We start from the raw sequence: 9,491 nt of genomic DNA on the forward strand, positions 1-9,491 counted from the left end.
TCTGAAACCTATTGGTGATGATTTTCCATCAGCAAACCAAAAACCTTGCTCTTATTTCAAATTATATGTGACCAGGTTAGATATTTATATCTTGAAAGGGAATGGTGTATGTACTGAAGAAAACTCTTTCATTATGAGTTTACAGAAGGACCGGCAATAAATTATATCTAGGGAACCTGCCACAATCTACAGAAAATGCTGTCACCATGTCCATTGCAAACTGTCATTTCATGTATACAAGGAAGCTGACGTAAATATGAGTAGAGGGCACTGCAATGTAATGTACATTTTGCAGTGTAAGGTGCTGAAAGAACTATCACCTTAATAGCCATCTGATCTGCCAGCACACAACTCTCACTTATATTTTTATAATTAAAGCTTGCATTAATTATACCTACACCTTTTCCCTCTTACAAAGGGTTAGAAAAAGTATTTCACTACAGCTGTTCTGCAATAGGGTGGTTGCATTTTTTAATTTGGGGAAAGCGGTATTGTTAATCGGTAGAGCTAATGAAAAGAATTCATTAATAAATTAAGTAGACTAGTCTGTGGATTGTATGTGTTTGCATTATGGGGCGGGCGCAGGTTCCTTTTGAAGCGGAATGTAAGTGTCAAAGCTGCAGTTGCAACAGGTCTTGTGCAAAAAGGCAGAACAGTGACATCCAGAGGACAAAATGCAAAACTTCAGGGAACTGGAAAACATTTCCCAAGCTCAACGAATCAACTGAGAGGACACAACCCTATATCTGGATTAGACTGGCTTCATAACCCACCCATATCACATGCTGGTAGAGTTCAGTACACTACAGTGCTGGTAAAACCTTATCTAGTGCAATGAACTAGCAGGTCTTAGTAGAAGTGAAGGTAGCTAAATATGAGTTTTATATCATTAGCAGTTATCGTCATAGGTGCACTATTTCACACCAGCAACCTGCATTATTATTGCCGTACCCCCTCAAAAAACAAGGATTGAATCAACAAGTACTAAACTGTAGAATTCATTGTAGCAGAAACATCCAAACCAGGCACTGTGACTGGATCTTTAAAAGAACCGGATAATTTTCTGAACATTAGTTCACAAGCTAAAATAAGGGTAACGAAATCTTAAAGATCACATCATATAAGGATCAGTGGAAAGGATAAGGAAGGAATTTTTAGCCATCTATAACATTGCATATAATACCTTATTAGGATTATTTTTTTACTTTTTGATGAAGACTATTGCTGGAGGCAGGATATTAGACTACGTGGACCAATGATCTGATCTATTATGGCAAGTCTGATGTTCCTAAACAGACTATAACTAACTAGAATGCAAGCCACGAAAAACAAGGGCATATGAGGTGCTCAACTAGACTTAAAACTAATTGGAATGGGAGTGGAGAAGGATAAGTCTTAACAGAGAACTCTCATTTAGTGATCAGTCTAGTCCAGTGGTGGGCAACCTGTGGCCAGTCAGGGTAATCTGCTGGTGGGCGCCAGACAGTTTGTTTACATTTGCACGGCTGCCCGCAGTTCCCAGCGGCCGCATTTTGCCGTTCCCGGCCAATGGGAGCTGCGGGAAGTGGCGTGGGTCGCAGGCTCTCATCCTGCTCCCACAGAAACCAAGGGCCAGACTTCTCTATGCCTAGCTGGGAGTAGGGTCAGTGTCTTGCAAAGAAAAGCACCTTACTTTTGCTCTCCAGGAACAAAAGGGGGGGGGATTCCGTGCCAGATTCTGGGCTGCACTTCTTGAGTGCCACTTTTGCACATCCCAAATTATGGCCTTGGTTTAAGGAAGCTCTAATTTAAGTCTCCTGCCTGTGGTTCCCTGTGAAGCTCCAGCCGAGTCCTGGCACACCCTTACAGGAATTTGCACTGGACCCTGGATAGATCTTTGCTACTGGAACCACAATAGCAGGCATCGGGAATAGGCTGTTATTGCCCATGTACCAACCACTAGAGGAGGATGCATAACACACTGAAACGGTGGGTTATATATCCATGAGTAGACTCATTTTACAGAGCATAGATGACTACTTAGATATGGCAGATTCTGAGAGACAGTGTAGCTAATGGGATGAGATTTGGCACTGCCATATTAGATACATGGGCCCTATTCCCAGCTGGTGTAATCTCTCAACCCTTACTCAATAAGAGTTGTGAAGGGACAGAATTATTGCCATCAGAAAGTAGAAGTAGTGACTTTAGATGGTGGTCTCCTGGTTCTTAATCCAGTGCACCTTCCTCTGCACCAAAGGGTGTTTTGAAGGGGAAGAGGAGAAAGATGATAAAACCATTTTGCCCAGTTCTTGTCCAGAATTTCAGAGGCAGGTGGCAGGCTGAAGTGATACACCAGGGTGGCCTGTGTGCTGATGGAACATTGAGCTGCCCGCAAACCCGCTGAGCACAACACGAGTGATTGTCAGCTGTTTAGAACTAGGCCCCATCGGAACAGGTTTTCATGGAGACCTTAAGTGGCAACTCCCTCACCCCAGGACTATCACCCTACCATATTTCTATCTCCTGTTGCAAACTCTGGAGGAACTGGAGCTCTCCAAAGAAATGATTAAAAGTCTAAGCAACATAAATATATATATATAGCCACTATAGCTTCCTGCATAATGAGAGAGTGTCCCTCAGGTGCAGCATTGCTATAGGAGACTTCAGCACTAGAGTTTATATTTAAGGGCTTGTTTCTGCTCTTACTGAAGTCGATGGCAACACCCTCACTATCTACATTGGCAATGGGCCCTAGGTTTCTTTTAATAACTCTATTTCTTTTCCTCCTGAAGGCAGCTCCTGTTTTAGAAGCACAATTCCCATAGTTTAAATATAATCACTTCTCTCTCATTCTTGTTTTGGGTGGAGCAGAGCACACAGTTAAGTTGCGGTGCATGGCATTTCTCAATTTTTACTACGTGTTTAATAGAATTTTTTATTCTACAACTAACATATTTCTAAGTCTCAGCATTTAAAATGTCAGCCTTTACTTTGAATAGCTTCTCTCTTTTCATCTTGACTCACTGCCACCTTCATGGGACTTACAATAAATGAATAGATGAAGTTTTTCCATATCGCAGTAAAGAAAGGCTTACATCTTTAAAATAGTTTTCAACTCAAGAAACCATCACGCAGTGAGTCACATTAAACCAGAACACATGACATTATGTAAATGTCCCATCACATGTACTGGTGTCCTGCATTTTCATGGTATATATTTTTTTAAAGAATATATGAATGGGGCTGGGGAAGAGAGAGAGACATTTTGTAGGTAAAAGATGAGACAATCGTATATTTTGTAAATCTGTGGGATTATTCCTCTTGCTCATACTTAGGCAAAAGTCCCCTCAAGTGCTTTATATACTTATAAACTATAAACAGTTTGACTCCAAAAAGGGAGAGACTCCATGAAATCCATTAGGGCCTTTGCTATTGTTGTTTATTTTCTGTGGAAGGCACCCAAATGCCATGACGATGGGCAGCAGTCTAATACCCTGAGACAAAGACACATTTCCAGTTTTAAAAAATATCCACAAGTAGTTGAATCCATATTTAGGAACTTTTCACAGTGGTGACTGACTACTTAAAAAGGTTCCTATATTAGGTTCTCTCATGATAGGATAGAGAAATTTTACATATGCACACAGTTATAGTCCAGAGAATAAATTGGGTTCTAAACAGTAGGCAAGTATTTATTGTAAACTTTAATTACAAGTCTGCATTTGGCTGGTATGCTGATTAAGCTCAGCTCATACAACATTCAGTATAAATAGCTCCATTTCACAGGATGACAACATAACCTTTAGACTTCCTGTGCTGCATGAAATGTGTCATACTGTATAGTTTATAACATATACTCTGTACCTTCTCATGTACAGAATGTGCCTGTAATATATACAGACTTGAAAATCCAGTATTTTTAACTTTTACATAAACTATGTTAAGTTTCCTATTTTAAAAGTTATTTCCACACAATTGGCCATATTCTCACTTGCATTGGTGCATATCAAGAGTACCTCCAGTTAAATCAGTGGGTCTACAGGAGTTTGACATGGACACTGATTTTCATGGAGAATCAGGCCCATCGTAAGCCACAACTGAATATCTCTGAATATGTGCTTGAGTCAGAGTTCCCATCACAACAACCCTGCTTCTAGTATAGCAACTGGTTCATATGTTAACTAGGCATATCTGACTCAGCGGTAGATCTGTTCAAAACATGTATTTAAAACATACCAGATATTGTACTATCAAACCCAAGCTAGAAACCAGTTTTTAGCCTGCTGCCATTAAAGCAGCACAAGTAAACCACAAAAGGTGAGTGTCAAACTGAGGGTGGCAAAGATGAGAATCAGCTGGCTACTTTGTTGGAATCTTACCAAGGGGGATTGGCAGCGTTCACTGACACAGCAGTGGGCCGAGTAAGGGAGTAAAGTGTCTGTCCAAGATAAGATGGGAGGTCTTACTCTGCTTTTCCCATACTGTTGAGCCTGCTGAAATAATCTGCTAGCACTATGTCTTAAAATAAGCCTCCTATCTCTGTCTATTTTTTAAAATGGCAAACATTGGAGATGGTGCTTGCCCACTGCTCTTGGCAGCCCTTTAAAGGGCTTGATTCTGCCACGGTGACAGGTCTAGCTTCACTGCACTACAGCCTATCTCCTCTTGCAATGCCAACTTTTTATTTATATCCCGTTCCAGAGGCTTGTTGAGTAACATGTCTGCTGCTGGCAGGGTTTCACTGCAGCATAGTTCTCCCTCAGCTGCTCACTTGGCCTTTATGATCCAGGTATTTGCAGCTTCTACTTCAAGTCAGTACTAGGTATTTATATGCTGCCATTACCATATTATTATTTATATGCCTCCATTACCATAGTATCTGAGCACCTCCCAATCTTTAAAGTATTTATCTTCACAGCACCCGGTGAGTTAGGAAATACTGTTATCCCCATTTTACAGATGGGGAACTGAGGCCCAGAGATATTATGGGTATATCTATACAGGCTGCAGCAGTGAGATGCCCAGCCCAGGTCGACAAACAATGGGTTTGTATATATTGCAGCTTGGGCTGGAGCTCAGGCTCTGAAGCCTAAGGAGGAAGGTGGTGTCCCGAGCTCCAGCTAGAGCTATAACTCCAAAGCACTGTTTACACAGTTATTTTTAATGCACTAGCACAAGCCCAAGTATGGACCTGGGCTGGGCAGCTCCCTGCTGCAGGCTGCCACAATCTAGGCAGATGTAGCCTGTGTGACTTGCCCAAAGTCATCCAAGAAGCCTGGGCAGATCAAGGAATTTAACCTGGGACTTCAAAGTACCAGACTAATGCCCCAACCACTGTGCAATCCTTTCTCCCTAGTTCCCATCTACGAAAATGGCCATGAAGCGGACAGAATTTCCATCTGCTTACTCCCTTTGAGCAGGGAGAGGTTGCCCCATATCCCTCAGAATGACTAGGGGATTCAGCCTCAAATCCTGAGGTTCTGCAAGAAACCAAGGCAGTCCATGCTTCTACGTAGCCCCCGCAATACAGCATACTCTATGCAGCCCATGCAAAGCCCTGACCTCTCTGCACTGAAACTGTGAATGGAGGTGCCATGATCATTGTGATGGTGACTTTTGTGATGTCTACTGGGAACTGAACTGAAGTCAGTAGATCTGAAGTGGATGGATTTGAACAGGTGGCCTAGAGGGCAAAGACAGTATAGCCCAGTTCCACAAGTCACCTGGCCTTCTGTCTCAACAGTCTCTAAATTACTCCAATGACACGGTCTATACCTGCGAATACACACCTGAGATCCCATTTCACATGCTCCTTTGCTTAAGCCCTGCAGGTAATAGTTAGCTGTTCTTTATATTTCTTTTGTCCCTGTTGTTCTTCTCTGTAATTTTCCTCAGCATTATCCCTTTCTAGTTTAATATTATCTGCCCACCCATTTCTCTTTTTTGTTGCGTCTTTTGCATCCCTCACATCCTACTTGCCTCTCTAAAACATAATAAAGAATTAGCCGCCAGACTGCCTGCTCTCCTCCTGTTCTTTTATTGTGCCCTCTAACACACTATTCTGCTTTGCTTCAGAAACAGCCTCTGCTGCTTCCACATCTTCTGCAGTGCATCTGGATTATTATCAGGCCGCCTGTCAACTCCCTAATTGGCAGTATCAGTAAAAGCACATTTTTCTCTTTTCTTTAAGTCTCCAGATGAAGGGCCTAAATTTGATCTAAAAACCTCAGATCCCCACTGCCTGTCATTTATAATGTACTTGTGTGCACTGTATAATCACAATTACGCTCTTCCCCTCATACACGCTTTCTATTCTGTCCTTAACATACGTTCTGTCGAGAACTGTTATTGAACGATGCTGGAGCAGAGTTTGAAAACGCAGCCAAAAGCACACAGCCGCTCCTAAACCATGTCCCTTTAGGAAGTATGTTCTGTATATTGCTTTACTGAGTACATAAAACACAAATACTTGTGAAGGAACGTGTACCTAAGAGCTGGTCTTAACTAGAAACTTAGGTTGTGTTAGAACTATTCCTTGCAGAGTCATGTTAACTAACATGTTATTGACCATAACTTAGCAATAGTCAATGTAAAGAGGGCCCGTTGTATTGAACGCAGTGTGAGCAACTGAAACCATAGGGTTAAGCCTGAGCAGCTAACAATGTTAAACACAACTTGCCCCCATCTACACTGACTGCAAAGTCATTTTTAACATGTTTGTTAACATGACTCAGAGGTCATGTTCTACCGTCATCTAATTTTCTAGCAAAGCTTAAACCTGAATGACATAGGCCCTATCTACTTCCAAGACCTGCCCCCACCTCTCTCTTCATGCCATACTGCTGCATCCATGTCAGTAGAAGAGCTCATGACAGGGCTCCACTGGATTAAAAAAGAGGGGGCTGCTGAAGGTGCTTTCCCAAGAAGGCTTTTCCACTTTGGAACTCCCTCCTCCCCTTTTGGTCCAAAATAGCCTGAATCTGTTGACCTTGAGGGCATGCTGCAGAAGCCCATGTATTCTCACAAACTTATTTTTGACCAATTTACTTTATGATTCATTATGTTTATGGCTGATTTATTCAAGCTGTAAGGGTTGAGGATATAGGCAGCTAGATTTATTTTTAAGGATTGTGTGTCTAATTGTTGGTAAACAATGGCCAGATGCTTTTTTTTTAGTATAAATCAAGAAAAAACTGAATACAATATTGTCTGCGTATCCCACACTCCATACTCAGACAAATCTCCCACGGAAGTCTGACCCATTTTTATAATACTTTCAATTGATATAGTGTTTCCCATCACACTTTACAAACATTAGTTTCTCTCTGTGAGGTAGATAAGCATTATCCTCATTTAAAGATAGGAAAACAGTCATACAGATGCCACGTTAAGAGCTCAGACCCAGATCCTCAAAGGTATTCAGGCGCCTAACTCCCATTGATTTCCCATGGGATTTCAGCACCTAAATACTTTTGAGGACCAGAGCCTCAGTCCTGCCAACTGGACTTGAGACCATTCAGCAGTTTTCAGGATCAAACCTTGAGCAACTTTCCCACTGTCAAACAGGAAGCCTTTGGACGAAGTAGGGGCTTGTCTACACAGCACCAACGAAGTGTACAGAGGATGCAATTTGTAAAGCGATCTAATGTGCTGCACTGTTACTGCCGCATATAGACCTTGCTGGGTCACGCTAAAGAGCGCCTAGTTTGTGTTAATATGACTACATTAAAGCAAACTAGGCAGTCTTTACAGCATGCTAGCAGAGTCTATGAGGGGCAATTAGAATGCAGCACGTTACTGTGCTTTACAAATACACATAGGCACTGACTCTGTGGGTGCTCCAGTCCTGGAGCACCCACAGAAAAAAATTAGTGGGTGCTCAGCACCCACTGGCAGCCAAGTTCTCCTCCTTCCTCCCCTCCAGTGCCTCCGGCTTCCCCGCAGATCAACTCCTCCCCCTCCCTCCCAGGGTCTCCTGCAGATCAGCTGTTCCATGGCATGCAAGAGGTGCTGGGAGGGGGAGGAGCAGGGATGGGGCACGCTCAGGGGAAGGGGCAGAACTGGGCGAGAAAAGGCAGCAAAGGGGCGGGGCAGAATGGGGGCAGGAAGAGGTGGGGCGGGAGTGGGGGCTTGAGGGAAGGGGTGGAGCGGGGGCAGGGCCTGAGCAGGGGATTGAGCACCCCCGGGGAAATTTGGCAGCTGGCGCTTGTGCAAATACATTAACGGAAACTATGTTCCTTTTAGAGCATGCCAGCAAGCTACATGGGGCAGTTAGAATGCAGCACATTAGAGTGCTTCACAAATCACACACCTCTGATCAGGGGTGGCTCCAGGCACCAGTGCAGCAAGCGCGTGCTTGGGGCGGCAAGCTGTGGGGGGCGGCCTGCGGGTCGCTGTGAGGGCAGCATTCAGGCAGCCTTTGGTGGCGTGCCTGCGGGCGGTCCGCCAGTCCCACGGTTTCGGCGGCAATTCGGCAGCAGGTACGCCGAAGCCGTGGGACCAGCAGATCACCCGCAGAAACGCAGCCGAATCTGCATGACCACAGACTGCCTGCAGGCGTGCCGCCGAAGGCCGCCTGACTGCCGTGCTTGGGGCGGCAAAAAACAGAGCCGTGCTTGCCTCTGAAGTCCTTTGCAGCACTATGTAGACAAGCCCAAGGAACAGAATCCAGATCTCCTGACTCTCAGGCTAGCACTTTAGCCATAAAACAGACTATCCTCCAGGGCTAGGGGTAGGATGGTGGGAGACCTGGTTCAATTCTCTGTTGTGCTACAGACTTCTTGCGTGACCTTGGGCAACTCACTCAGCCTCAGATCCTTCTCATCTGTAAAATGGGGATAATATTTCCCTACCTCACAGGGCATCATGAGGATAAACACATTAGAGATTGTGAAGCGCTTTGAGATCTACAGATGAAAGCACTATACAAGAGATAGGTATTATTCATCTACTCTCATTAAGGAGAGAATAGACCTGTCTGCATTGAGTTCACTCAAGATCATTCATTTAAAGTCTGGTGGATAAACAGTAAAATAACTATGAAGAATTTTTGGTTATATATTATAGACTTACTGCTGACTCATCTTAGCAGAATATTTCTCTCCCTTAAAATATGTGAAAAGTATTTATTACAATAAGATACTCATTCTGTTTAATTCACATTCATTCCTATTTAATAAGTCTTTCAATAATTTCTAATTCATAAGAATATATAAAATCATTATTATTAAAACAGACTCAAAAAAGAGGAACAGAATAGAGAATTAATTAGCTCATACAGACTCTCGACTCCAACAGTGACTTAAAAATACTGGTTAGCATGAAACCGCAGGGCCTCATATGGGCCAATCACTTTATTATATGGAAAATCATGTAAAAATAAGTATAAATTATTATTTTTAAACCAACCCAGCAAAGCCTTTATAATTGGACCCCTGGACTGCACAGCTATGAAACAGGGGAATTTGTCAAAAGATATTTTAAGCTGCAGAAAATGAAAAAGAAATTTT

The sequence above is a fragment of the Chrysemys picta genome, chromosome 10 (assembly GCF_011386835.1).
Source record: "Chrysemys picta bellii isolate R12L10 chromosome 10, ASM1138683v2, whole genome shotgun sequence".
In the NCBI taxonomy this organism is placed as follows: Eukaryota; Metazoa; Chordata; order Testudines; family Emydidae; genus Chrysemys; species Chrysemys picta.